The 14,276-nt window shown below is 45.8% G+C and overlaps 1 long non-coding RNA gene across 4 annotated transcripts in view; it reads right to left on the reverse strand.

Annotated features, from left to right (window-relative positions):
- Positions 1-14,276, reverse strand: part of LOC115495091 (uncharacterized) — a 57,092-nt gene that overhangs the window by 23,313 nt on the left and 19,503 nt on the right. For all 4 annotated transcript variants that reach the window (XR_012055816.1, XR_012055817.1, XR_005980265.2 and 1 more), the window contains exon 6: positions 9,062-9,230. This is a non-coding gene — a long non-coding RNA (uncharacterized lncRNA). The remainder of the gene's footprint in view (positions 1-9,061; positions 9,231-14,276) is intronic.

Raw genomic sequence — 14,276 nt, forward strand, 5'->3', positions numbered from 1 at the left:
AACATTTGACAAATGACCAGATACTAAAAAATGCCAAGTCCTGATTCAGGTATAATTACTATAATCCCACAGAAATATTCCCAAAGCTTTTATAACAATGCCTGAGTTCAAGGTGAAATCCAAAATCCACTGTCTTCAGATGTTAAAACCTACACTATTTGATAAACAGGGATTTAGTTCCAATTAAACAGATGATTAAAGAAGAAAAAGCTCAGGGAATAATCAGCACTAATTATACTACTGCTGCTAGTGTAATTAATCAGTTTTGCAACCTGCAAAATTGAGCTAAGGAGCTACAAGATGTGGAGATGCAAACTTGCTGTGCAGAAACTAAGGATCATCATCACCCAGAATAACACATCAGCACTAATTGCTCCTGGGGATGGGCTGTGTTTGGCCCCTTTCTCCTGCCTGCCCTGCTCTCCCACGCTCCCTGGCCCGTGGAGCTGAGGCCACTTCAAATACCTGCAGTGACCTAAAGGGACAAAGAACATGAACCTAATAGTGGCTAATACTCACACCCCTGTCTGTGCCTCAGAGAGCTCCTACCACAGCTGCTGTTGTTTATGAAGCTGTTTTCCAAGAGTATAAAAAGTTCTCTCACGCCATGCGCTGGTAAAATAAACAATAAAAATAATTTTACAGTGACATGAAAGCTATAAATCACAAAGACAGAAACTCATGGATGCACCTTTATCTAAAGTGCTGCCCTTGAGCCCTCCTGGTGAGCATTTCATATCAGAATACAGCAATGATCTCCAATAATCTGTGATTTTACATGTTAGCTGTAAAGGGATGGAATAATGGATCAGTAAATACTGTGCATCTCAATTGTGTTTCAACACCAGCTTTAAGTTGTCCTGGCCCCACGGGTTTAGAAAGTATCCTTAGCACTACTTCAGAGTAGTTGTGGTGATTTAATTTCATATTTATGCCTTACTCAGCTACAAGAGATGTTTCCAATAAATAAGGAGAGCAGCAATGAATCTTCCATCCCAGCTGTAAATCCTTGCAGCAGAAACATTTTCAGCGATGCCGAGGCTGGCGCCCGCGGGCTCCTTCTCCATAAATACATCAATGTCTGTCTGAGGCCCCTGCTGGAAATATGGCTTCAGTTTTTTTCTTAAAAACATGGATCAATCATTGGTGCCCTTGCCTATTCTTTTCTGTCAAACGCTGCAAACGTGCTGCAGTGTCTGTGAAAAGTTTGAGAAGCACTTTGGGTCCGTGCCTTACAACCCTGCTGTGTGACATTTACCTTGGGTGCAGCTCTGGCTGTGTTTGAGCTGCACAAGGAGCTGGCTCCCCTCGGAGATCAGTGTGAGTGATGCAATCCAGCAAGCTCAGCAGATCCCTGGAGCAGGGGAAGGGCCTTTCCTGCCTGCAGAACACCCTGAGACCAGGATCTGAGAGCCCCCGTGCCCTCGGGCTCTAGGTCACACATTCTGAGTCCAGGGAAGAAAGCACCGAGTGTCCTACCAGCAGATACAGAGCACAGGAGGCTTACACAGTAAATAATTTAAATCATTCAATCAGCTTTCAGTTTGGTAACATTTTGAATTTTTAATTACATGAATAAATTAGAATTAAATAAATTAACAATCTACCATAATAAAATTTACAAAGTAAAATTTCCTGGCTTACTGCACTGGCTAAAAAATGTTTGGACAATTTCTTCTTTTTTTTGTTAGGTAAGTCACCCTTAGGAAAAAACAAAAGCAATTCCAGACCAAGGAGATTACTGGAAAGCCAGGAAGAATTAAACACTTAATTGTTTAACACAGTACTTGGGTCTTGCTCCCTAGCAATGAAGGAGAGCCAGCATCTCTTCTGATGTCCAAGTCTCTCATCAGAGCTGTATCAGCCCTTGCAGTTGGATTAAAATGTAACTCCTTTGAAACTCCACAAGTTTGTGGCTCATGGAAGGAAATTTCAAGGATAGATGGGTGGGAGGAATGAGCTTCCCCTCCTGTGAAGTTTGCTACTTGAGCTTGTGTGCCAGTGCCACACTCACGTCCACCTGCAATGGAACATGAGGAAGTGGCTTTGATCCTTTCTCCCTAATGATCTGCTCAGTCAGAACCCTGTCATGAAAATCTGACACTGCCATCTTGTTAATGCTCACCCTCTGGAAGAGCTGTTCTTTGAATGGAAGTATCAAAGAGCCTCCCTAATCTACTTTATGGGAAAGTCTCTGTTTTATGGCCCTATGCAGTAAAAAGCACCAAACCCCACAGTATTTCAAGTTCCAGCATTGCATGGCTGAAGCCAGCCCAGTGAAACCCCTCAATGACTGCTTGGACATCCTCAAAGATCACAAAAATTGACAAAAACCATTTGCAAAGCATTGTTATCCATAGTGCCACTTCCTCAAGAAAAAACTGATTTTTTAATGGAATTTCTCTGGACTAATTAAAAAGCCAACCCCAACCCTGTGGGCAGGAACCAAGAGTCCAAGGTGCCCAAAAAAGGCCTGTGTGCCCCCCAGTGAAGCACCTGGGGGGCACACAGGAGACGCCCTCCCTGAGGCCAGACCCCATCCCAGGGAGCCTGAGGGAGCCCTGCCTGCCTGGCACGGGAGAAGCAGCTCTGGAAGAGACCCACGTGCCCCCTGCACCAGGACCTGGCAGGGCTGGTGGCCTCACACACTGCTGGCAGGGAGCAGGGCTGGCTCCAGAATCCAGCAGGAGAGGCCAGGAGCTTGGCTCAGCAGCAGAGCTGTGACCCCATCACTCCCTGCCAAAACACCCTTTGTTCCCAAGCCTCAGGCTCCAGACACCTTCAAGGATCTCCAGCGAGCAACAGGAAAGTACTGGTGGCTTCTCCTGGGCAATACTGCACAGCAGCTCAGTCACTCACCTTCCCTTGGGAATGAGAGAGCCCCTCCTGTGTCCCTGCCCCACAGCACCACGAGTGTTCCAGGCACCTCCTCACTGCTCCTGGCTCAGTGCTGGGGCACTGATGTACGATGTCCTACACTCCCAGCAGCATTCTGCAGAAGGCAAATGCAGCTGGAGCCTCTCAGGGTTTTCAACATGCCAGCAGAGGTGAAGCTCTGGGAAGGAAAGGCAAATTGTTGGTGCCTTGCCTGGTCTGAGCCAGCCTCCTACAGCCCAAGCTGCCCCAATCCCTGCTGCAATGACATGGCAACACTTGTGGCAGGTGCTTGGCATTTTCATTGTCAAAACAAGGCACAGGTGGCTGTGCTCTCCAGCACACAGGGAGCAAGAGCCAGAGCCACAATGGACAGCAGGGATATTTGGCCAGGCAGGCAAATCTCACCTTTGCACTCACAGCTCCAGCTTGGGATGATGGGATCTGTGCTGCAACAAAACCAAAATCAAATCAGGAAGAGGAAATTGCAAGGCTTTAATGGACTTGTACCATATTTCTGTTGTAGTTAGCATCAGTTCTAAGTATGCCAATACTTCATTGGTTAAGTAGAAGAGCTTGAAAAATGTAACAGAGGCATAGAAGTCCTCAGAATTCCAGATCCAGGCTGATCTACTTTCCTCCCCCTCTAACCCCGCCAGTTGTCTGATCTTATCCATCATCCACATCTCATAACGTGGAGGGTACAAGTTCCCAGTGCCCAGACCTCCCTGTGCAGGTTCCCAGGTTATGGACCTCACTTCAGTTTCCAGGCCATTCGCTGTTCCTATCCCAGGATTCCAGTCCAAAAGTTACAGGAACTGTAGAACAACGCACTTGTAAATAAGTTTATCACTTGGGAAGCATAAACAGGGGGGTGTGTGCCAAAGGAAGCAGGAGAAGCAGCTCTAGGATGTTCTCACTCTTATGAAACACCTCACCCCTCGAGCCTTATTCAGCTTCTCTCCACACAAAAAATGATGGAGTAACTCACGGCCTGACTCAAAATGGCAGAGTGACCCCAGAGCCTGACACAAAATGGTGGAGTAATGCCATGGCCTGACACAAAATGGTGGCATAATCCCACACCTTGACACAAAATGGTGGAATGCCCCCTCCTCATGCCCTGACACAAAATGGGGGAGTGCCCTACAGCTGACACGAAACGGGGACAGAGCCACGGCCGCCCCAAGGCAGGGCCCATCCTGGCCCCGGTGAGGCAGGCAGGGGTTCCTGCCAGGAGCTGCCCTGGTGCCTCCGGCCGCTCCCTGGCAGCCGCTACCGGCCGATGGCACCGCTGGCCCGGGTGCTTCTTCTCACAAAAAACCTCAAATCACTCCCCAGCCCATTCCCAAGGGCTGATGCCCAGGGCCCAGGACAGAAGGACTACAAGCCAGCCTGAGAGCCGCTGGTTTTGGAAATAAAGCTAATTTGGGGTGGGGAGCTCAGGGAAGGGAGGACATGAGCATCTGCCTGCAGATGTTCTCAGTGCCCCCATGCTGAAATGCCAGAGGCTCATGACTTGTTCTGACAAACCCAAAATGTGCCCAGTAACAAACAGGCACCTCCCACCAAAACCTCATTTCTCACCAGACACAATCTGCCTGCATCTTAGGAGCTGTTCAGTGATACACACACACAGAGAAAAACTTAATTAAAGGAAAGATGCTGTGAAGAATGTAACTACTGCTCTACTAAAACTGCAAGAAATGAAAATTGAGATGCCAGTTGATGTGCTTGTTGACTTAAAATCTGTCCTCAGTTAGACCTGGAAGGAGCACAGCTGCTGTAGGGGTGCAATGAGGGCAGATTTTGGATCACATAAATTTAGATTTTTTTCCTCTTAGCAACTTATTGCTTGTGAAATTATATAACAAATCTGTAAACCAATTGGCAAATGTCAGAAGGTGCCCTGGTTAAAATACACACATCCCCCCGAACGTGCCATATTCACAAATTAGCCATGTGTTATTTATAACTCCTCAAGGCACAATAATGAAGAAAGGGGTAATGAAATCTGAAAGCCTGAATATCTCCCATATGTCAGAAAGCAAATCCCACGAGACCCATCTGCTGCCCAAACTGGGGGAAAGAAAATTCCCTTTCTAAAGCAAACAAAAACCCTGCAAACAACCTCCCCACCTCTGTAGTTTTGTATGTGTTGTTTCATTCTGAAAACTGAGCTGCAAATTTAAACCCTACCATACTATTTCCACTCATTTAATCATAATGATACTTGGAAATTCCTTATATTTATTCTCCAGCACCACAAGGTGCATCCCAAATGCTTCAAAGAGACAGAGTCTCTTTATTGCCCTGTTTCTGTCCATGGAAGGCTGAACTCACATGCACACCAACTCCTGCCCAGGTATCAGGGTGAGACTGAGCTTTAACTCAAAACCCTGATTGTTCCACATCCAAAACCTGCACATTTACACTACCCTTGTTTATTTCTTCACTGCTTCAGTTTTAACACCCACATGCCAATGTCTGTAAGGCCTTTGCTCGGTGGTCTCTGCCCCTCTAAAGTGCCAGAAATTACTTTTTACTGAATTTTCTTGTCCCACATTTTCTCTGTCCATTATTGATCAGAAGTGTTACACCGCTTCCCATGAGTACTTTCCCTCCTTAAAAATAATGTATTAATGTTATTTTATCTTCTTTACTTGTGGTCACCTGTACATCATATCCTATGCAGAAAAACCTCTTTGAACAAAGCTGTGGCAATTACTGCACTGAAATATTTGACACTCAGCCAGTTTGGGGCAGCCAAGCTGCAGCACTGTGAGACACAATGAATTCACCAGGCTGGAGCGGGAGTTCCAAGCAGCACAGCACAAGAAGAAGTGAAGGACACTGCCTCCTCTTTTGGCACATGGAGCAGTTAGGGGGAACAAGTGGGGCTTTTTTATGGCAGATGTAAACACCAGAGAACTGCCAAAAACATTTGAAGGTCCATCAGAATATCTGCATGGCTCCACATCCATACTGATACAATAATCACTACCACTGCCTTTCCACCCCCAGCTCAATAATATCCTGGCCTTTCTACCAGAGCTTCCTTCCATCCATCCATCCATCCATCCATCCATCCATCCATCCATCCATCCATCCATCCATCCATCCATCCATCCATCCATCCATCCATCACAAACGATTGGCTTTTCCCCTCCTTGTTGTCATCTGCCTCTCTGCCCCCCTGCATTCATTGCCCAATTTCTCATATTGTTAGAAAACTTTTGGGCAGTTGAAAAGTTCTTGGAGGCATCTGAAGGGGCAGAACAATCAGAGCAGAAGAGGAGCTGCACCTTTCTGTTACTTGTGCAGCCCTGACTCAGCCAGAGGCTGAGCAGAGGGTCCTGGGCTGTCAGAACACGTTCTGAATTTAAACAAGATTACACTGGCTCTTGCTGGCTGCTGCAGTAGCACAGGCACCTCTGGAGCCACCTCCACCTATGCCCTGTGCTCAGAGGTGAACTGTGCTAAGGTTTCATTTGTTTGATTTAAAACTTTGGTCTATGTAAGAGATGTGGATCATAAAAACAAGTCTAAAAACAAATATATTAATTTTTTCTCATCTTCCCTAACCCTCCTTTTCTGCAATTCTCCAAAATAATTACTTTTGTCTCAGCTGGTTTCAGCCTCAGGTACAGACAGACTTCCACGGGAAGAAGTCTCTATAGTTCCTGTGGAGGTGCAAGAGTTGGACACAAAACCTTTGGGGTTTGACTTTAGAGATCTGTGGATATTTCAGGCTGAAGGCAGACTTCATCCTCTACTGCACTTTGGACTGAGCAGCTCTGGGAGGGCTTTGGGCCTGAGCCTTTTGTCCCTTAGGGATGGGAGTGTCCCACAAACCCAGCCTGGTCAGGGCCAGCTGCTGCAGGATCCCAGGCTCCCTAAAGGGGAGTCTTCCCAGGAAATCCCTTCCTGCCTTCCCACACCCAGCCCATGTCCTGCTGCTCCCTGTGCCACAGGCAGCCAGGCATCCTTCAGCACGGGATGCTGGCAGAGACAGGAAGACTCTCTTTTCATGGAGAGGGCACAGCTCAAGTGCCTTGAGTCCAGGTTTCAAATGACCATTGGAAACCCAGACTTTTCCTATTTTGGTCATTCCACTCTTTTCAAACTGAATGTAGACACCTGGTGCTAAAGCTTGCCTTTGTTAGCAGAAGCAGACTCTAGAAACTGTTGTGCTGTCAATTTTTTCAGTTGCCTTGGCTTCCTTAATATCATTCAGCTATTGAATTTCTTTATGGGTACCTTATTCTGCTTGATTCTGTTTCACTTTGAACCTCCACTGATGTTGAGGATTCCACACATTTTTTATCACCCTGTGCAAAATGCTGCTGGAATCTTTGTGCAGACTCTTGGTAACAGCAAAAGGTTGTTATTACCATCCCCCTTGTACTGGAATTCATGCAGATGCTTTGTAGCCACCCGTTTTGCACTGGAACCTGAAGAAATCATGTTGCTGTGCTCACTACAACAGCATTTCTAAAAGAGGTGCCTTTCTAATTGTCCCTTTTAGAGCTGGTGCATGCATAATGCAGTGCTTTCAGGAGGGTTTGCAGTGATTTGCCCCAATTTCTGTGCCTCACACTGGGGCTGCTGCCCGGCACAGAGGTGAAACCATCCAGCTGAAGGGAAAAGGCTCTGCCAGGTTGGAATGCAGAGAGCAAAGAATTTCATTCACCGAGGGCAGTGACCAAAGAGCTGCATCCACACTCTGTTCCAGTCACCCAATTCCTCTGCTCCTGCCATTCCCAAGGACCTTAAACCCACATGGAGCTTCTGTGACCCCAATCCTCCATCATTAGAGGCAGAGAAGAAGAAGTGAACTCGCCTTCCTCCCCTCTGAAGAGTTTCCATACTTCCATTAATTCCCTCTGCTTTCTCTCTGCCATCCCACCTTCTCAACAGTCTGTGCCAAGGATCAGCAGCTGCCCAAATTCACTGGCCACTGAGCACCACTGCTCAGAAACATTTCTGTGCAAGCAGGAGGTTCACCCAGGGCACTCCAGCAGCCCTGCAGCCATTCCCCACTGGCACACAAAGAGCAGCTGGGTACTGAGACAAAGTTGTGACATCCATATGCTGCCCATGCTCACTTCGGAGAAGCTGGGGAGACTGGTGCCTTGGGAACAGGGTTAAATGGAATTGATTAAATAAACCAGGAAAAAAAGAAGAACAAAAGAAGGAAAAAAGACATCTAGTGAGTCTGTGGCTTACTGTGCCCTATATTCCTAAAAATTCACTTTGCAGTCAGAAGGACACATGGGGTTTGAATAATTTTCTGCCTTTACACTTTCCCTGCCACCAGAAGTAACATGGGGATGTTCTTCAATAAACAAATCTGCTCTTTTCTCTCGAGGCTTGTGTATACTCTGAGTGCATTGGTGACAGCAGATTTTTCACCAGGGAAATGAAAAAACCCAACAAAACCAACAGCCCACATTGCTGAAAACCCAAGAAGCTGAGCTGGCCAGGTCTCTGAAATATGGTATGAGCAAACAGAGAAATACAATAAAAATCCCCATCCAGCACAAATTGGGAAGTGATGGAAGGAGGCCTTTCCTGCTGAGACTGTCTCCAGTTCCCATCCTTCTGAGCATGGCATTATCCATTTTGCACTGAGGGGGCCCTCAGGCCAAAATTTAAAAGGTGACTGACAAACACAGGAGGCCAAAGTGAAGCAAAAGAATGACAATAAGAGCCTATGGAAGAAGCTTTATGTAAAACATGAGGGACCCCTGAGCCACGTTAGATTATTGTTCTCTTTTTTTTGTCTTCAATTCTCTTATGGCAGACAATATTTCCTCTCCCCCTTCCTCTGCACCTGTACAGCGTGCCAGCTCCATGTCTGGATGCAGGCAGGCTGAGAAGTGTAACTGTGCATTGGACCTGCTGGAGCTGGGAGGCACATTTTTAGTGAGTAAAAGACACACTTCCATAAATGACACACAAAAACTGCATTCCCAACTCTCAGAGCACGTGGAACACCCCCCTGGATCAGTCCCCTCACCAGCCCTGCCCATTGCTGAGCAGGGCTGCTGGGAAGTGGAGCTGTGGGAGCAGAGCTGGACACAAATGTCACAAATGCTCCCATGCTCTCACAAAGGCCAGGGATGCAGCCTCGTGTGTTTGTCACATTCTGCACAGTCCTGTGCAGAAACCTTGAGCCCATTACCTCCACTCCTCCAGATGCTCTTCGGGGGCTGGAGAAGGGCAGTGCCTCCTTCAGCTGCAGCCTCAGGAACAGGCAAATCTCTTTGGGAACAATCCCACCTGCACAGGCACCTCCTGCCTCTTCATCCTGGGTGTCCTTCCTTCCTTCCTTCCTCCCTGCAGTGAGGCACCTGTAAGGGACACACACAGCAATCACCTCTGGTGCAGGAAAAGCCCATCCTGCCCCTTCCAGCCAGACTGTCCCTTGTCACATGTGGTGTTACATTCCCATCCTTTAACTGCTGGTACTATTTCCATTAAAGACTATTGGTATTTCCAATACCCATACCCAAGATGGGCTGGAGACAAACCAGGATCCAATTATTCATTACATTTGGACCTGCATGCCCAGATGAGTAGGAGAAAATGTTCACTCGAGGAGTTTTTCCTTAACTCCAGCAGACCCTGGGTTTTTCCACGGAATGTTTTCATTTTCAGCTGCAGTCACCAGGAATAACATTAATGACTTTTAGTGCAGGGCAGAAATAATTAGAGGCAGAGCAATTGTCCAGCTCACATGCTTATGCTAAGAAAAGACTGAGAAGAATCATGCAAAGCTTGATAACCTGAGGGGGGAATAAAGCAAACAAGCACAGGGGTGAGGTCTAAATCAAATATGAAGCAATCTATATTTTCCATTAAAGCCATTGTGGGACTGGGCATTTTGCAAAGGCCTTGATTGAAAACCATGGCAAAGTTAATGGGTTTGACTCCAATGAGCCTCAGCACTCTAATAAGGAACAGGGAGAAAGGAGGCCCAGGAAAGCAGAACTTGAAAAGAAACAGTAGTGCAAGACCATACAACAAAAAAGAAACCATTTCAATTGCTCTAGGAAGGAGTATCAGCTGCCTTGTCCTCAAAACTAGAGGGAGATTCAACAGTGCAGAATCTCATTAGAATTTCAGCACTGTATTTTTTTTTTTATAAACAGCATAGCAGTAAGATTTACCAATATTGTCTCAATATACTTAAAGCTTTATTATTTATTCTTTGACAAGTGGTACTTTTCTAATTCCTTGCTCTTAATAAAAATCAGTAGAGATGTGTACTGAATGAAGGCTAATTAGCACATTCATATCTGTCAAAAATTCAACAACTTCTGTACTCATATTTTTCGGTTCTTTTGTGGTCAGTTTAATTACATTTGTTGATGAAATAAATGAGGATATTAAAAAATTAATAGTTTAGGCTAGGTTTTTCAAAGGCAATTAGTAGTGAGAGCCCATTAAACTAAGGAGGGAATCATACCAATAATTTCTAGGGCTTTTTTAATGTTACCCTTGAAATTTCAGTATAATCAGGAAAGATCCCTGGGATCCAGGGATAGGAAAATATTGTTGAGGTGCTGAGAAAGAGGAGTTCAGAGCTGCAGAGTTGCTGACAGCCTCCTGCAGCAGGTGCTCTGTTTCAGAGGCTGTGACTTCAAGAGGAAGCAAAGTGGGTCATAAATGCTACTGGTAGCTGGAAATTAGGAGATGAAAACCACTTCAGAACATTGAAGTGTGGCAGGACTGATTACAGCAATCAAAATGTTTTCCCATTTCACTGAAGTTTGCCTTGAACAGCAAGGTTAAGGACAAAAAGCCCCAAAACCCCCATATGCCCCTGACCTGTGCAGTGTGCCTGAGTGTCACAGCCTGACAGGGATGCACAGCAGTGACCCAAAGGTCACGGGGGATTTCTCCTTCTGTGCTGCCAGCCATTCCTGCTGCTGAACCTGGTGTTTCACTCCTGCCCGTGCTCTGAGCCCTTGCTGCTTTGGGATTGAGCACTGCCTGCTGCCCACAAAATCCCTGCAGAGCCACTTCCACCCTCCCCATCACCCTGAGGTGCTGAGTGTGTGCCTGCCTGGCGCCTGGGCCCTGCCAAGGACAGCAAAGGGACATTTGTGCCAAGGGACAGCCAAGGGACATTTGTCCCATTTGTCCCAGGGCCTCCCTTCACTCTTCCTCTGCCAGCTGCCTCAGCAAGCTGATCCCAGCTCCTCTGGAGCTGTGCTGGGCTGATGAACTGTGCAGGGCTTCAGCAACACATCAAGTGGGGTGCATTGAAGGCACTAGAAAAGAAACAAACAAACCCACAAAGAAAATAAACAAACCTGAGTACCAATAGCAGTACCCAGGGCAGATTAAAAACACAAATAAACAAAATAACTTCATGTGGATTGAATCCTAATCCTGTTTATTATCCTGTGAATTATTATTTCCTGAAAATTGAAATAAAGCCTTACAGCAAATAATTAAGACCAGATTTAGTGATATGGAGTGTTCATTGCCAGCCTTTTAAAACTAATCTACCTGCCCCTGTTGCTGAGGTTTGTCCAATACCCAGGTTCCACAGCTCTTTCTCCAGCAGAGGAAGCCACTGCTGTTCCACCCCAGCTTTTTATTACACACTTCCATTTCTTTAAGCAGCGTAATATAAAGCCCATTTTCAAAAGTGAAAGCAATAACGGGACTGAGATAAACTCTGTGCAAGGGGAGGGTACTGGGCAGTGCCACAGTCTGGGAGAATCCATGGGAGAGGTTTCCATGCACACAGCAGAGAGCACAGAGTGCCTGAGCAGGGCTGGAATCAGCTCTCCCACAATAACCATCACTGCTGCCTCTGTGTTCTCCTCTGCTCACACCGCCTCCCCTCCCTTCCCTTCCTGGCTGGAAATGTTCCATCACACAGCTCCCTTAGGAGCACACCAAGCAGTGATGCTTTTCATTTTATACTTTAGCATTTTCTGCAGGTTTAACAGTTTTAAAACAGACATGAAGCTGTTCTTTCTTGTGTTTTTTCTTCAGTTGTGAAAAAGCCTTCAAATCTCCCAATGTGCACCATCTGACCCACGGAGCTCAGCCATCCAGTGGCATGAGCCCTTAAATATGAAGTCAAAGGATACCTTAGATGAGGTGTCAACAGTGTATAGGTAACAAACTGACATAAATCCCAAGGAATTTAACTTTTGAAGAACCTTAATTCCTTCTTTACTCCAGAAAGATCTCTTGAACCTTTTTCCCAGCTTTATGTGGCTCTTTAAGCTACATCAGCAGGATGTGCAGCAGCTTGTAGACAGAGCAATTAAGTTACAAGCAAATGTACGTAAAAACACAGTCTAAGAACATTTCAAAAAATGGACTTTTCAGAAAATCAATACATTTTCACTGAGGCACATCACCCATCATCATCATCATCATCAAATGCACTGTACTAAACCAGCTGCAGCAAAAGTCATCAAACCCAGCCCCACCAGGGAAAGCAACTCCACTCCTGAGGAACCCCCAGGGCCATTCCAAACAGCACAGCTTTACACAAACAGCTTCCACACTCCTTGGAGTCCCACTTGGATCTCAGCTCTGTCCCTCTCCACTTCCATCTCTGCATACTCAAAATAATAAGAAGGAAATTCTAATTCCTGGGGAGAAAAGGGATTTTTGTTTTGCCCAGGCTGTGAGTAGCATTATCCCAACCTGAGGTGAAAATAGCAATGAATCAACATTTCCTTAACTCACTCCATTCTAGCCCTGGTGTTACACTGACCCCTGAGGAAGGGAACCTTTTTTCACTGCCTGCAGCAGCAGCAGCAGCTCGGGAGCACCTATTGGTGTCTCCCATGGAGTGAGAGAGACTTCCTGCAGCTTTTCAGGCCCAGAGCTGAGGTCTCCCTTTGAGAGCAGATATTACAGATGGGTATTTCTTTCTGAGGCACGCAGCATTTTACAATGGAACCCAATGAAGTAGCTCTAAGGTATTTCCTGCAATGTATTTCAATAAAAGAAAATACAAGCCACTAAAGTGTCTCATGTAAGCACTGAGGATTTAAGGAATCACTTAAACAATGAGTGCATGGAGCTATTAACCTTCCTGGAGAATTAAATTGTGTCCCTATGTGATGAACCAAAGGCAGCAAGTCATTTCCAGTCTGCAGGATTGATTTTATACATGTGACAGAAATATAATTACAGAAACATCTAACTGTGCTGTATCTAGAGAAAACTACACCAGACTTCCAGACCATGAACACACCTTTGCAACAGCTTTTATTTGGTCCATTTGTTACCTCCTGGCAGTGGCACAGAGCCAGGAAGGTTATAATGTGGTAGTTACCCTCAAGTAAAGGCACAGGCTAGTAAAATTTGCCATTTTTTAGTTTTATTTCATTGCAATATTCTGCTGTGCTGGAAATATTAGGAGGATCAGTGTGGCTAAATACAATTTTGCTCATGCACAGCTTACTGCATAAAAGCAGTAGCAACCAAAGAGCCCTGATAGCAGAGTGAAGTGGGTACAGGTTATCTCTGTGTGTCAGGCTTTAACAGGAAAAGTTATAATGGGAAGGCTTAGAAAATTTAAATCACTTTCTCTCTGAAACAGGTCACAGCAATGTTCTCTGTTTAAAGCAGCTGCAACACTGATACTGTGAGATTAAATCAAACACAAAAGGGATAAAAGAATTATCATATATTTAAAAACCACACAAAATCAAAACCAAATAGCAGAAATGAGAACAATGAGAGGCCTTTTTCCTACTCACTGAAGTGTCCTACTACTTAAGGAAGCCCATTCTGGTGTCCTTTTGCACACCCCTGGTTCTGTGTGTCCCCATCACTTCATCTTCCATTGGCAACATCATTATCTTACTAGCACCAAGATGTCACTGTCAATTAGCAACTGAGACCTTTGGGATCTCTGAAAGTAGCCACTTGGCCATCAGGTCATATCAAAACACCACTACCATAATATTTATCAGTTTGGGTTTTGGTTGGTTTTTTAGTTTTTACCAATCTGTCCAGCTCCTGAGACATGTTCATTTTAGTGCTGATGGTATCACACACTGCCTGTGCACTCCCTACACAATTAACAGCATTTTGTACCTGCATGGAGAGGCCCAAGAGCTCCTAGACACAAGACAATTAAACACCACAGTGAGGAGATGTGCAGCTGCTCAGGGCTGAATGCAAACAACATTTCACTGGCAGCTTCCAGGGGATGAAACACAACAAGCTGAATTTTAAAGCCAACTGAAGATCTCTCTGAATGACCAATTTAAGTATTTTTCCACCCCTTGTACTGAGCACAAGACAGATGGACCTGAACAGGTGAGAACCTGGGCAACCTCTGGAGTTCAGTGAGCACCTCTGTGTCCCTAATGCCCGTGAAGGCTCTGCAGGGATGGAGACAAATTGTC

The sequence above is a fragment of the Taeniopygia guttata genome, chromosome 4 (assembly GCF_048771995.1).
Source record: "Taeniopygia guttata chromosome 4, bTaeGut7.mat, whole genome shotgun sequence".
NCBI lineage: Eukaryota > Metazoa > Chordata > Aves > Passeriformes > Estrildidae > Taeniopygia > Taeniopygia guttata.